Source organism: Hemicordylus capensis, chromosome 2 (genome assembly GCF_027244095.1).
Source record: "Hemicordylus capensis ecotype Gifberg chromosome 2, rHemCap1.1.pri, whole genome shotgun sequence".
NCBI lineage: Eukaryota > Metazoa > Chordata > Lepidosauria > Squamata > Cordylidae > Hemicordylus > Hemicordylus capensis.
Genome location: NC_069658.1, coordinates 188,047,271 through 188,063,590, shown reverse-complemented (window position 1 = coordinate 188,063,590; position 16,320 = coordinate 188,047,271).

Below are 16,320 nucleotides of genomic sequence, written 5' to 3'. Positions count from 1 at the left end.
TTGGAGGAAGAGTGGGATATAAAATGTAAAGAAAGAAAGAAATTGGCATTTTATGGGCTGTTTTGTTTTTAGTATCCTTGGGCTATTACAAAGAAGGCTTGTTATCAAGCAGCATATTTGTGAAATGGTGCTCCAAAGAGCTTGAGTTCCATTCGACTAAACATTTCTTGGTATGCCTTTCAGAGTGAGAGATTTACACAAGCTGCTTATCTTCAGAACCTCACAGTTTTCAAACATCATAGAGCGTCCACACTGGCATGACAGAATGTGTTACCCTCAGCCCAGTTAGAGGGAAGATACAACCATGTCCCTTACAGTGAGAATTTGTCCTTGTGGTCCTAGTGCTATTGAATCCATCTCCAATGTACTTCTATATTGTTTTTGCCATAACGATACACATAATACTTTTATTTTCCCCATTATTGCTAAATATTTGGGTAGCTCTGGTGAGTTTTTAATTTATTTGCTTTTATCAGACTAAGATTGGTCAATCACTGAAAGGGTAGCAAAATTTATTTCAGCAGCTATTGGTATTTGTCTCAAGATAGCTGAACTTGATATGGTGCATATTGATATGATTCATGAGTGATACATATTGGGGCAAAATACCCCAACAATTCCCTCTGGTACATCTATATTGGGCAGCAGCAATATAGGAAGATGCTGAAAGGCATCTTCTTATACTGTGCAGGAGGAGGCACTGGTAAACCCCTCCTGTATTCTACCAAAGAAAACCACAGGGCTCTGTGGATGCTAGGAGTCGAAATCAACTTGACTGCACACTTTACCTTTACTTTACCCCAATTTCACATATACAATGATGGGGTCTGAGCTGTTGGTAACTGACCAGGCGAGAGATCTTGGGGTCATGGTGGACAGCTCCTTGAAAGTGTCAACTCAGTGCATGGCAGCTGTGGAAAAAAGGCAAATTCCATGCTAAGGATTATTAAGAAGGGGATTGAAAATAAAAAAGGCTGTTAATAAAGAATTCTATTATACATATTTCTATTCTATTCTATTAAATATATTTTTAATAGAATTCTATTAAATATATTTAATTTCTTGAACTTTTCTATAAATGTAATCTACCCAAAATGACTTAGCCTAATCAATGACCAGCCTCACCTACGGACTGATTGATTAAGTGCAGTCAAGTCAGTCTCGACTCTTAGCAACCACATAGATAGATTCTCTCCAGGATGATCTGTCTTCAACTTGGCCTTTACGGTCTCTCAGTAGTGCATCCATTGCTGTCATAATCAAGTCCATCCACCTTGCTGCTGGTCATCCTCTTCTCTTTCCTTCAACTTTCCTCAGCATTATGGACTTCTCAAGGGAGCTGGGTCTCCGAAGTATGATAGTTTGAGCCTGGTCATTTGTGCCTTGAGTGAAAATTCTGGATTGATTTGTTCTATAATCCATTGGTTTGTTTTCTTGGCTGTCCATGGTATCCTCAACAGTCTTCTCCAACGCTAAAGTTCAAAAGCGTCAACACTTTCTAGTCTATTATATATTCTGAAGAGTTTGTTTGGGGGGGGGTGTTTGTGCAATAGAAAGTAATACTTCCCAACTACCTATAGATACCAAATTTTGCATAGGCAAGCCTGCCTCTGGAATTCGCTGAATGGACTACTTTCTACACTGAAACATGCTGGGAGAAAGGTTTAAAATATTGTTTTTAGAAGAAATTCTGAATAAAATCACATTTTTAACAGTTAAAATCTGTTAAAAATCTTGTTCTCAACAGATTTTAAACACTCAATCATCAGTTCAGTTATTCAAAAATGACACCATGCCCAAGAGAAGCAGATCTTTCTCTGATCCAAATCTACAATTATTCAAATATACCATATATGGTCACTATTCAATAGCATTCATAATGTTTGACGTTGAAATGCTACAAATTTCAAACTATTCTTTTACTTCCTTTTTGCAAGCACAATAATAAGAAATTCTATGACATATATTTGATTTCTTGAACTTACCTATAAGTGTAATCTATGCAAAATGACTTTGCCCAGTCAACAACAGGCTTCATCTACTAGTAATAACTATTTTGATATGTGCTCATGTAAATATTTGCACAAAAAGGGTATTTGGTTGCATTAACGCTTTCAACAGGATTTAAGAACTACAGCACACACACATACAAATGGTGACAAATTCCAGAGGGCTAACAGTGTTAGTCTGTTGCAACAAAAACAACAGTGTCATGGGGACCTGAAGCCAAACTAATTTACAATAGCCCAGGCCTTTGTGATCTACAGTCAATTTCATCACTGGCTCTAGGCCAGGAAAGTAAGACTAGAACTAAGCTCCAGTCCAGGAAAGCTGTGTCCATCTTTAAGATTCTTTGTACCTCTCCAATGCCTCTAATGCACTCAGTAATTTTCCAGAAATATGAAGATTATATCCCAAATGCTGGAATGATACAGAGCAGTTCAGCAATGTAATCAATTAACTAGATGGACTCTCTTTTGTTGGACAATCATTCGTTGGAGATGTTCTGGCTCTAAATTTCCTGCACTGAGCAAGAGCAATCTATAGTGGTTAGAGTGTTGGATTAGGACTGTGTAGAGCCAAGCTCAAAACCCCATTCAGTCATGAAACTCACTGGATGACTCTAGGCCATTCACTGATCTCTCAGCCTAATCTACCTCATAGGGTTGTTGTGAAGATAAACACAAGCATGTAGGCTGCTATGAACTTCCTGGAGGAAGAGCGGGATAAAAATGTAAAAATAAATAAATATCTACAAGCCCTTCAACTCCGTGAGGCTCTTCACACGAGCGTGCAAAACCAGGCTAAGAGGGCCCAGCCCGGTTTTGCACGTGTGTGAACTGCCAAGATCGAGCTCAATCTCGGCAACACCACGGTGGCAAACCTGCCAACGAAGCTACCCTTCAAAACGGGTATTTTAAAATAATCATGTGCAAGTAGCCGTGGCTGGCAGACTCGGGGAAGGGAGAGGGGTCCCCATAATTATTATTTATTATTATTATTACATTTATATCCCGCTCTTCCTCCAAGGAGCCCAGAGCGGTGTACTACATACTTGAGTTTCTCTTTCACAACAACCCTGTGAAGTAGGTTAGGCTGAGGGAGAAGTGACTGGACCAGAGTCACCCAGCTAGTTTCATGGCTGAATGGGGATTTGAACTCGGGTCTCGCGGTGCATTATTGGAGCTCAGGGCAAGGGGGGCAACGTGTGGCAACGTGTCCCGGCAACCCGACCCTCGGAGCTACCAGCAGCAGCTGGTGCTCTTGTGGGAAGGTGATCTGCCCACCCAGGGACATCGGATTGATCATCTGCAGGGAGATAAGCTCTTTCGGGCTTCCTCCCGCAAACTGGGTAGCCCTTTCATACTGCTTGTGAGAAAGGGCTCTGTGATTCGTTCATTCTGTTTTTTGTTAGTATTGTACAATTCAAACTTCCTTACTAATGCAGGAAGTCCCCTTGTATATAGTGTTGTATATATCTCCTTTGTCCTTAAGACGGCCTTACAAGGTAGGTCACTGGTGTTCTTATTCTGCAGCAGTTGAACAAAGAGTGGCAGTTGTGTTTTTTTAGCACAATAGTTTACTTTATAAACTTGTTTATTTTATAAGCTGGGTCCCTTTGGGGTCTACATGTTCCCCAAAGGATTCACATTTTTAAAAAAATATATATGAAAATTTGCTGTTAACAATTTTAAAACAAAAACCATTTTTTAAAAAGCTGAAAGCTAAAATGCATACCCCAAGCATCACCCAAACCAGTATTCACACACAGTTCCTGAGGGAGCATTTCAGTTGGTGGGGGGGATTGCATTTCTCCAGTACTGTTCTGTCCTGCATTTTATTGCTGAGGAAAAGTGGTCGCTTTCTCTACCAGAAAGCACACCCATTGCAGTTGCTGTGGGGAATGTGGTTGCACAACTTGTTGCTGTTGATAATGTTGAAATCTTTAGATCCCTTCCGGTACCACTCAAGCACAAGGAGTTTTCATCTCGCTAGCCCCTTTAAACAAAAACAAACCCAATGAAATTAGAATGGCAGCAACAAAACTACTTTCTCTCTCCACAATGGTGCCTCCCCACTGACGCCACAATTCCAGCATGATCCAATGTAGCTTTACTTGTAGCACTCTACTTAATGGTGCTTACTCCCATGTCAGTGTGGTTAGGATTGCAGTCTTAGGAACACAGGAAGCAGCTGCCTTATACAGGGTCAGACCATTGGTCCCTCTAGTTCAGTATCATCTACTGACTGGGAGCCGTGCTCCAGAGTTTCAGGCAGGGGCCTTTCCCAGCCCTGCAAAGCAGACGCTCCGTTTGTTGCGATCTGAGCTCTACACCTCCCCAGCACCACAGCACATATTTCCCTCAATATAAAAATAAAGAGGCCTTGTCTCTTTCAATATTGTTTTTAGTTTCATGAAATTACATTGCAAAGTACAATTTATTACTGACTTGCTTGCTTATTGTATTTATATACCGCCCTATATAAAATCTCTAGGTGGTTTGCAATATAAAGGGCAATACAGCCTACCAATGTGTAGGCTGCAGTCCTAAGCACACTTGCTGGAGAGTAAGTCTTACTTCCCTTTGAGTTGTGCAGGGCTGTTGGGCTAGGTCGAGTGTTTGAATCCCCATTTGACCATGGTGCTCATTGGGTGATCTTGGATCAGCCACTCCATGTCTCTCAGCCTAACCTACATTGCCGGGTTGTGGTGAGGATGTAGATCTAGGGGAGGACCATGTCTGTTACCCTGAGCCGCTTGGAGAAAAGATGGGTTAAAAATAAACAAAATAAAATAAATTTGTGGAAGGGTGCACTTTAGTAACCCTAGTCATGGAACTGCAAAGCAAACCCTCCATAAGCCCAATTAGAATATTATGAACACTGGTTGACACCCACACTAAGTTACTCAATAGTACTGGTCAGGAATTGCTCTAAAGGACTACTCAATTTCAAAGGACTTCCTCTGGTAAATGTAGTAAGGATGTCACCCACTGAGTCCAATACAGATCAAGTTTTAACTTGAACTTGTAACTGCATAGTTCAAGTTAACTGGACTTACAACTCAAAATTATCTTACTTTTAAGTTCACGAATCAAGCTGATAGCCAAGGTGAGCCTTTTAGCTTAATTCTGGATTAATTCTGTTTCCTAAAAGGTAAGTTTCATCATGTCAGCTACCCAGAGTCAGTTTCATTTTTGATAGCACAAGGTGAGTGACAAACTCCCTTTAAGCAGGAGGTGGCCGGATTGGGTGGGGGGGAGACACAGCACCCATATCCTACTGTTCTTTTCTGCCACAAGCGTGTGTGCACGCGTGCACACACACACACACTGCCCTTTATATGCCATCCCATGGGAACTCTGCAGAGCTATGAAGGACTTGCAGGAGATCACACAAAGAGAAAAAATCCAGTTTGCAGAAAATTGCAGAAAAACTGGAGCATTGTTCTCATCTCTTTTTGTAAATGTCGGTGAAAACTCAATAAAAACAACTTCGTACAAAAATAATGATTATTGTGCTTCACCTTCTCTAGCAGCCTTTAAAAGAACTCTCAAGACACACTTATTTAACCAAGCCTTTGATCAGCTGTAGGTGGGTGCCCTTGCTTCGCCATGCTCCCTCCCTCAGTGTTTAAAAAACAACAACTAAAACCACATATATTTTTTAAGGCTTTTAAATGTTTCACCTGTTGCTTATATCTGGTAGGTTCTTTAGTTTTTACAATTCTCAGTTTTTAACTTTTTAAAGAACTTTAAAATTTTAAAAACAACTGTAATTCTGATTGTGGTTTGAGCTTGGATTTCTAAATTGTTTAACTTAATTTGATTAATTTTATTCGTCTTATTTTACATTGTATCTGTTTTATAAATGTTGTGAGTCATCCCAAGCAATATTGTACTAGAGGGGCGGGGTATACATATTTTAAATAAATAAATAAATAAATAAGAAGAGTGAATTACCAAAAGCCAACCAGTGATTCCATAGCCTCATTCAGACATCAGATTAAGGACAGTATACTTAAGTCCACCATCCCAAGCAGTAACAGAAGTCCTCCCCCCACCCCGCATGTCACTCCCCTCCTTCCCCCTCCCACAGCTCTCATGCTTACACAGCCTTCATCCCACTTGGGAGAGTGTACTCGAATATACTGTCCTTAATCTAATGCCTGAATTAGGCTCATGCCTGAACAAGAACTGGAACCCAGATCCTTCAAAACCAAACCCACAGTTCTATCCAGTAGCCCACACTGGCTCCCAATAATAGATATAAGCAGAACCATTTGGGATTCTACGTGCTTTTCTTCATGATTAATATGACAGTCATTCTCATAAGATCTAGGTACGGAACCCAGATTTAGGGGAAATCTAAAGCCGTTGTTGTCATGAAGCACTAAAGTTTCATGTCCAAAAACCACCCATAGTTTGAAAGAGGATGTGGTAAAATTGCCAAAATGTGTGGCACACATTTCTAGAGAGACCAAAACCAACTGAAATTGGTCTCCAGATCACCAGATCACCTGCCTTTGCATTGGAGACATTGCTTTTGAATGTTATATAAATGTATGCCAATTCCAGATTTGAAGCTCAGACTGAGAATTCCCTCACACAGATAAAACAACTGAAAATGAATAGAATGTGTGGGCATGACACATACACACATCTTCTGCACATGGAAATGCAGGCATCAAATTCAAAGTAAGTTGACCCTGGCTTTCTATAATGTTATAGATCCCAGGATCTAAATAACTCATAGGAACATAGGAAGCTGCCATATACTGAGTCAGACCATAGGTCCATCTAGCTCAATATTGTCTACACAGACTGGCAGCGGCTTCTCCAAGGTTGCAGGCAGGAATCTCTCAGCTCTGTCTTGGAGATGCCAGGGAGGGAACTTGGAACCTAGATGCTCTTCCCAGAATGCCTCCATCCCCTAAGGGGAATATCTTACAGTGCTCACATTTCTAGTCTCCCATTCAAATGCAACCAGAGTGGACCCTGCTTAGCTAAGGGGACAAGTCATGCTTGCTACCTCAAGATCAGCTACCTCAAGAACATGCACCCCAAATATCACTTTCTTCTCAACAAGCTTCAGCAGCGAGGCTCAGTCATAAGTGACACTATTATTATTGATGATGATGATGATGATGATAATGAAGAAGCCGCCTTTAGGTAGGTATGAGATCTGATTACAGAAATAGGAACATAGGAAACTGCCATATACTGAGTCAGACCATTGGTCTATCTAGCTCATTATTGTCTTCACAGACTGGCAGCGGCTTCTCCAAGGTTGCAGGCAGGAATCTCTCTCAGCCCTATCTTGGAAAAGCCAGAGAGCGGCTTCATCCCCTGAGGGGAATATCTTCCAGTGCTCATACATCAAGTCTCCCATTCATATGCAACCAGGGCAGACCCTGCTTAGCTATGGGGACGTCATGCTTGCTACCACAAGACCAGCTCTCCTCTCCAGCAATAGGGTTGCTGGGATGAAGACATATGGACATACTCCCATACTGTGGAAATATGAGATATGGAAGTTGCTCAGTCCTGTCCCCACCACATAACAGAAACACACAGATTCCCTCCAAGGCAGGGAGCAGGGGAAAGAAAAGAGAGAAAACTGGTAGACTTCATATTGCTTAAGCGGGAGAGTTAGGTTAGTAGAAGTAAGCCAAGCTTTTGAGTAAAACTTCTTTGAGTAAAGTAATGAGCAACAATAACAAATATTTATATACTGCTTTTCAACAAATGTTTCCAAAGCGGTTTACATAGAGAATTAATTAATTAATTAGATGGGTCCCTGTCCCCAAAGGGCTCATAATCTAAAAGGAAACATAAGAGAGAGACCAGCAACAGTCACACTACTGTGCTGGGGGTGGACAGGGCCAGTTACTCTCCCCCTGCTAAATAAAGAGAATCGCCAAGTTTAAAAGGTGCCTCTTGTCTTTGCCCAGTTCTGGTTTAATGTTAAGATAGTGTGCAGGAGGTTACATGCAAACTTAATTTGATTAACCTCTGCTAGACTAAGGAACAAACATGACTATTCCCCCCAAGACTGCAATCAAGGCATCATGATTAAAAACCAGGACCGAATGTGGAATCACTTACTTCCCTTGGCTAAAGTCACTTCACATGCTGAGGGGATAAACAAACTTCAGAGATGATTGGATTTGGGCTGGGTGTGAGTCACCTTTGCCTGAGTTGTGATTGTGATAGAATTGATACAAAGGGAGGGTGATAAAGGTTGAGTCACCCAGTAGAGCATCTCAGTCCCACCTTTGGCCAATAGCTTAATTAATGATCCATCAACACAAAGCTCAGGAAATCCCCAGGGAATCTGCCCATCCCATCCAGGCTCTTTCTGGATAGTGAATTTTCCTCAGGGTTGGGGGTAGTGGAGGTCTGGACTGGTGTGTAAATCCATCTAAGCACTGTGGGAATAAATGTCAGGGAATATGTTGTGGTTTTCACTTATGCAAGGCCAATGTCCACCAACTGGGGATACAACATCTTGGTCAGAAAACACACAGGGAAGCAAACACATGTAGTGGATTTGGATAGAGGAGAGCCAGGAGGACCAAACCCAGACATGTCTGAGCCACTTAACACTTGCGGTTTCAGATCCCAATTTCATTTCTTGGACTACATGAGAATGGGCATCTGAAAGGAAAACAGTGGATTCTACTTCTCCTGACGCATGCCCCCTCCAAATAAGGATGCATAAGTGGGATGTGTGGTGAGTGGGGACACATTCAGAGATAATGGATCTTGCAATGCTGTGAAGTAAGGCTGGAGAGAACAGTCTGTCTCAAACTTTTAAGACTATGTATTACTGATGTAAACGATATCCTTGCCTTACTTCTGTGGAGAATGGAGTGCTGCGTGTGGAGTTCCCAATGGTGCTGACCAGACTCAGACCTGATTCAGTCTGGCTGCATCATCATGTGCTTTCAGACAGTGCCTAAGCCAAGTGCACCCCCACTTCCAAACTCTGCCTTCTGGGACAGCCCCTTTGTACCAGTCCTGGGCCAATCATGTGTGTGTGTGTAGACAAATTCTCTCACCCACCACTATCCTGCTTCCTGTAGCTGTATATAAGAAACTAGAGGAGGGCAAAGGGGAGGACAAGATTTCAGCATGAATGCTCTCCTCCCACCCCCATTCACCTTTACTTCATTGCACCCCAGGTTCTCCTGTGCCAACAGCCTTCCTGGCTGCTCTGAGCATTGACCTTAAGGGCAGAAACTGGACAGTGGTTTCCTCTGGCTGCTGCTGCATGCAGAGCTCCCATCTGGGGTCTTGAGAAGCAGCAGATCATTCCCTGAATTCCAACACTTGTAATATCCTGCCCCGTCCTGTGAGATCCTCCTGTGAGATCCCTTCTTTCAGTCCCTGGTCTTAGAGAGGTCCATAGTACCAGGGCCCGTGGAAGGGCTTTCTCTGTTGCTGCCCCTTTACTCTGGAACTCTTTTTTCCCCCTCCCCAGATTAGGTCTACCTCCTCCCTTTCAGCCTTTAAACCTTTATTGAAGACATTTCTTTTCCACCAGGCATTTGCCCTTTAATTTAAGTTTTTGTTTTTTAAACCTCGGATGCTGTTCTTGCTTTGTACTGAGTCTGTGGATTGGGCGGTATATTACATATTTTAATTAATCAATCAATCAATCAATCAATCAATCAATTAAACCCCTTGCCATCCCAGTGTGGTGTAGTGGTCAGAGAGTGTTGGGCTAGGACTGGGGAGACTCAAGTTTAAATGTCCGTTCAACCATGGTACTCACTGGGCTAGTTGCTTATTTCTCAGCCTAACCCACCTCACAGAATTATTGTGAGGATAAACATAACACCACTCTTGGATCCTTGGAAGAAGAGCAGGATATAAATGCAATCAATCAATCAATCAATCCCACCCCACCCCACCCCCACAAGGATGTCTCACAACACCTCAGGAATCCAGATCCATAGTTTGTGAACACACCGTAGGAACTGAGTTTGAGAAAAGGCTGTTTTGAGTATGGGATGGAGCCCAGTAAGCCATAGCATCTCCCGGCAACATGAGCCCTGGATTAACCATAAGGCAAAAAAAGCACGTGCTTAGGACATCAAGGGAAGGGGGGCACCACAGAGTTTCCCCCCTAGCTATCATGCCCTTAACTCTTTCACTGAACATATGAACAGCCCTGCTGGATCAGGCCCAAGGCCCATCCAGTCCAGCATCCTGTTTCACACAGGGACCCACCAGATGCCGCTGGGAGCCACAGGCAGGAGTTGAGGGCAGGCCCTCCCTCCTGCTGTTACTCCCCTGCAACTGGTACTCAGAGGCATCCTGCCTTTGAGGCTGAAGGTGGCCCACAGACCTCCGACTAGTAGCCATTGAGAGAGCTCTCCTCCATGAAGTTATCCAAGCCCCTCTTAAAGCCATCCAGGTTGTAGGCTGTCACCACATTATGCATTGTGTGGAAAGGTACTTCCATTTGCTGGTCCTAGATTTCCTGGCAATCAATTTCATGGGATGATCCCTGGTTCTAGTTTTATGGGAGAGGGAGAAGAATTTCTCTCTATCCACTTTCTCCATGCCATGCATGATTTTATAGACCTCTATCATGTCACCCTGCAGTCGTCTATTTTCTAAACTAAATAGCCCCAGGTGTTGTAGCCTAGCCTCATAAGAAAGGTGCTCTAGGCCCTGATCATCTTGGTTGTCCTCTTCTGCACCTTTTCCAGTTCTACAATGTCCTTTTTTAGATGTGGTGACCAGAACTATAAGCAGTACTCCAGGTGTGGCCGCACCATCATTTTGTATAAGGGCATTATAGTTCCTGAATTCCATTCAAGAACAGGTATATGCTCTATATCCTCTGCCGTGAAGATGGACACAAAGAACTCATTGATCTTCTCTGCAACCTCCATATCCTCCTTAATCCTTTCACTCCCTCTTTCAGGCTAGTCACATGATGGGGAGAAATTGGGCTAGCGAATGCTAGCCCGATTTCACCCGATCGTGTGAACCACGGGGCTCGACTGCGAGCCCGATGGTTCCTAGGTGGGTAACCCACTTAAGTACCCCTGCCCTAAAACCAGGTTTGCAGAGCAAGCACTCGGCAAACCTGGTTTTGCAGATCGTGAGTACAGCTCTGCGCCACGGTTACTCACATGTAGACCCCCGGAGGGGAGGTGAAAAGCCGCCTCCTGGCTCCGGGGGTCTCCGCAGTATGCCCTGTGCGCTTGCGCAGGGCATACTGGAGCTTCCGGGAGCTGCGCGGCCCCGGAGCTCCCCAGCCCCCGCCTGCTCTGTCACGGAGCCGGCAATCATGTGGGCAGCCGATCCGGCCGCCCAGGGCTCCCTCCCTGCTCGTGTGCGGGGAGAGCAGGCCTAGCCCGCTCTCCCCACGCACCCTCCAAAACCATGTCTCACTGATCGTGAGACTCAGCTCGTTGTCTAATGGTCCAACAGCCTGCCTAGAAGGTTTCCTGCTTCTGATGTATTTAAAGAAGTTTTTATTATTCCCCTTGATGCTTTTAGCTAAATGTTCCTCAGACTCTCTTTTTGCCTCCCTTATTGTCACATTGCATTTCTTTTGCCCCCTTGCATTTCACTGCCACACTCAACTTTAGTCAATTTTTTGTAATTGTTTTTATCTGCCATGTTCAACTTTACTCTGCATTGTTAAAAAAACGTTTTCTTTGGCTCGGTGAGCGACTAAAGTTTCGAGAAACTACTAAACTATGTATCTGAAGTAAAAAGTCATTGATTTGCGAAAGATTACTGTAAAGAGCAGTACAAAATATTCACGTAAAAGATGGTCATCTGTTATGACGTCTGACCTTGAAGAAGTAATATTTTTCTCGATCATTCCTTCTTTCATGGCTATATATATGAAATTATAGGCAGTGGAACTGTTTTGTTTTACCTTAAAAAATCTAGAAGAAAACTTTTTAAAATTTAAATAAATATTAAGGTATAAGTAAGTAATTTGCTTGAGTCTTAATGTCTTGTCAGTTAAGCAATGGAGGGGGCCGAGGGGGGAGCACCATTGTTGGGCTGTGCTTGGGGCATCAGTTGCCCTTAATCCGGCCCTGGGCAGCACCCTTCCCCCACCACATACAACAGTCCTGTTACCACCATTTCCTCCACCTCTTACTTCTCTGAGGGGTATCTGCCGCCCAGCAGCTTCAAGCTGCTGATTTCCAGCACAGAGACTGAAAGTATGTTGATGAGACCAGTTAAGGATACCACAGAGTAGGGAGGAGGGAGTTGATCTTGCCTGGCTAAATGGCACTGTATGTTTGAATGGTAGGTTTGAACTCAGTCAGCAGAAGTGGGAAGCAGGGGAAGGGAGGAAGGGTGAAGGGAACCTATGAATGGAACACAAGAAGAACATAGGAAGCTGCCATAGGAGAGCCAGCGTGGTGTGGTGGTTAGAGTGCTGGACTAGGACCGGGGGAGTCCCAAGTTCAAATCCCCATTCAGCCATGAGACTTGCTGGGTGACTCTGGGCCAGTCACTTCTCTCTCAGCCTAACCTACTTCACAGGGTTGTTGTGAAAGAGAAACTTACACCACTCTGGGCTCCTTGGAGGAAGAGCAGGATATAAACGTATTGAGTCAAACCATATCCTGAGTCAGTCCACAGGTCCATCTAGCTCAGTATTGTCTACACTGACTGGCAGCGGCTTCTCCAAGGTTGCAGGCAGGAATCTCTCTCAGCCCTATCTTGGAGTTTGTATGGTTATGTGCAAAAAGACAAGAGTATCTCTTCTAAACAGCAATGGGACAAATTGTGGAAATGGACGTCGGACGTAAACACCCCCCCTCCCGATTACCTGATGTGCCTTGAAATCCCCCACCCCCAAGTTACAGTACTACCTGCATATACTTCATAACCTTGTGGGTTTCCAAATCCTTGTGTGTAAATCTTTGTAGATATATCATGTACAAACAACCACTTTGTATATAATTGTGCTTTGGCAACGTACTGTATGCTTTGGTAGTTTGTTGGTTCAATAAAAAAATCTTGTCCTATAAAAAATCATGTCCTATCTTGGAGATGCCAGGGAGGGAATTTGAAACCTTCTGCTCTTCCCAGAGCAGCTCCATCCCCTGATCTTACAGAGCTCACACTTCTAGCCTCCCTTTCATATGCAACAGTCCAGTGCAGACCTTGCTTAGCTAAGGGAACAAGTCATGCTTGCTACCACAAGACCAGCTCTTGTCCTTTGAATTAGGCCTCATCTGAAGAAAATCTATGTTGAGGGTTTATTTTGTGTGTTGTTACATTTTTACATTGTCTAAACACTTGGTCTCCGGATGTTGTATGTTTACCGGACATCTCTGTGAATGTCCTCAGAATGTCCTATGCCATCGCCCTATCAGAAGTTTTGTTATAAATGCAGCAGAGGTCATAAAATGCAGCTTTGGTGGGGAAAGGTCCCACCATTGAGGTTCAGGGGACAAAGGTATCTGGCACAGTGCAAAGAAAGAGATGAGACCCTCATTGGCCCACATCTGGAGAAAGTATAAGAGCACTTCTTCAAAACTGCAGAGATCAGACATGATTCCTCATCAAAACATGATGAGGGAAACTGCCCCAGCTCTGTACGGTGTCTCCCTGAGACCTTCCTCCTGCTGCCTGTATTGAGCATAATGTCTGAATGTGCTAAAATAGCACCTCTCCTCTCCCCTGGGTGGATGTGCCTTCCATGCGCCAGCAGCACAACTTGTCCTGTCAAGTCATGGGGCCAACCACCAGGTGCTTGAGAATTCCAACCCTCCACTAGAGTTGCCTGCTCTGACGGAGGCTATTTCTGCAGGGAGTTGGTTCTTTTCCCCAAAAATATTTTTCAGAATCTCAGCCGCGGAAACCTCCAGGATTACTTTCAATAATCTCCAGGAGACTGCAGCTTGATCCTGGAAGGCTGGCACCCCTACCTCTCCAAGAAAGAGAGCTGGTCTTGTGGTAGGCAGCAAGCATGACTTGTCTCCTTAGCTAAGCAGGGTCCGCCCTGGTTGCATACGAAAGGGAGACTAGATGTGGGAGCCCTGTGAAATATTCCCTTTAGGGGATGGAGCCGCTCTGGGAAGAGCAGAAGGTTCCAAGTTCCTTCCCTGGCAGGGCTGAGAAAGCTTCCTGCCTGCAACCTTGGAGAAGCTGCTGCCAGTCTGTGTAGACAATACTGAGCAAGATGGACCCAGGGTCTGACTCAGTATATGGCAGCTTCCTATGTTCCTATTTCTACAGTGACCGACAAGCAGCAAAAACAGGAGGTTTCAGTAGGCCCTGGCAGACAGCTACTCTTAGTTTAGTGGCTCGCAGGTTGTGCAGGCCTAGCCTATATCATATTGGGAAGGAGGTGTGTGTGCCCCAGTGTAACTTAATGGCGTCCCTTCTGGAACAAGTTACAGTAGAAGCTTCTCAAATGGAGCCACTCTGAGGAGGCTTTCTCCTCTCCCCACCACTAGGTTCATCTCTCTTCCAGTGGAAGGAGGGGGTGTCTTTGCAAGTCGACCTTGGCTTGAGGCTTCTGAAACAACCCCAGGAAGATTATTTTGATGGGGGCAATAGTGGGAGGGAGGCTGAAGTAGCTGGTGGCAAGACACTTAATCTTCCCATCACAAAGCTCCTCTGTCTATTCAACTTCCATTCAGATGCAGAGGGCTTTCCCCCCCCCCACCCCCTACAGGCCAGATATTTCCTGCCTCTTCCCTCCTCCAGAGACAGTTCCCAAGAACTATTGATATGCAGGAATCTTGACTAAGGGAGGGTCAAATGGCCTCTCCAATCTCTCCCCCACCTTGCTGTAGCCATCAACCCTCAGAATGAATCATCAGAATGAAGATTAGGAAGCATCAAACATCAGAACCTGATCTTGGTCAACTCCAGATTATTCTCCTGATCACTGTTAATGTTTCACCTCTGGGACAAAGTTCCCATCACTCATCACACATCATCCTTAACTAATCCTGTTTCCATCTCTGCCCCTAATAAGAACATCAGATGACATCCAGACAATTACTCCTGAGTAAATCTTATTAAAATGAAGTAGTCCTTTAGAGTAACTCCGGAGTATTCCTATTGAGTAACTTACTCTGGATGTTAGCCAATGTGTTTAATTCAATGGGATCCAATGGGATTTTAAAATTTTTATTAACCTTTTTCTTGTATGTACAGCAACAATTGCAATATAAATAGAAAAGACAGTCAAACAAACTGAAGGAATGTAATCTCCCATGGAGTTCAGCTGAAAGAGATGTATGGTAACAACTCCTTATAAGTACTTAGCTTACTGTTTTCATCTAAAGTTCGCCGTAAATACAGCTTGCCACAAATAGAGTTTATTTTTGCTCAAATTATGTCATCCAGTACAACAAAAAACTTTACATAAGACTAGAGCCTGTAATACAAACAATGTAGCAAAACCTAGCCACGTTGAAAGTGATCTCTTTACAAAAGTTAGAAAACAAAAACTCTAAATAAAATTCATCAGAGTGACCTGGAAACTTCCCCAAAATAGGAGAAATTAGTTTTAAATGAGCATCGCTATAAAATTTACAATATAAAATAACATGAGGGGTAGTTTCTACAGCACCCATCCCAAAGGAGCAAGTCCTTAAGTTAAATGGAATCCCTTTATATCTACCATCCCTAACAGCTGTCGGAAGGGCATTTAGGTGGGCAAGAGTAAATGGACACCTAATTTTAGGGATAAGAATATTATCTAAATATGCTGCCGGTTTGGAATTAAAAAAGTTGTTTCCCCAGATAGATACCATTCCTTAGACAGGCTGTATCCACTTGTAATTCTGTATCGGCAATACGCTGCTTAATAACCTGCCGGGCTTGATCATGTCCTAATCTAAGAATTTCCACATGGGAGAACCCAAACTGAAGAAGTTTATTTTTAACCAAGGTCTTCCACTTACGATTCCAACAAAGAATGAAAGGGCTCCAGAGAGATGTGATCGTTTAAACTTTTGTTTAATATATATATATGACATTTTGTAAGTCTTATGAATTTGGTGTAGTGGTGGTGTGGTGTAGTGGTTAGAGTGCTGGACTAGGACTGGGGAGACCCGAGTTCAAATCCCCATTCAGCCATGAGACTAGCTGGGTGACTCTGGGCCAGTCACTTCTCTCTCAGCCTAACCTACTTCACAGGGTTGTTGTGAAAGAGAAACTCAAGTATGTAGTACACCGCTCTGGGCTCCTTGGAGGAAGAGCAGGATATAAATGTAATAATAATAATAATAATAATAATTTGGTTCTGTCTTGTGATTCAATTCACCATTCAGTCATCAGAGGGCAATAGTGTAGATTTCTATTT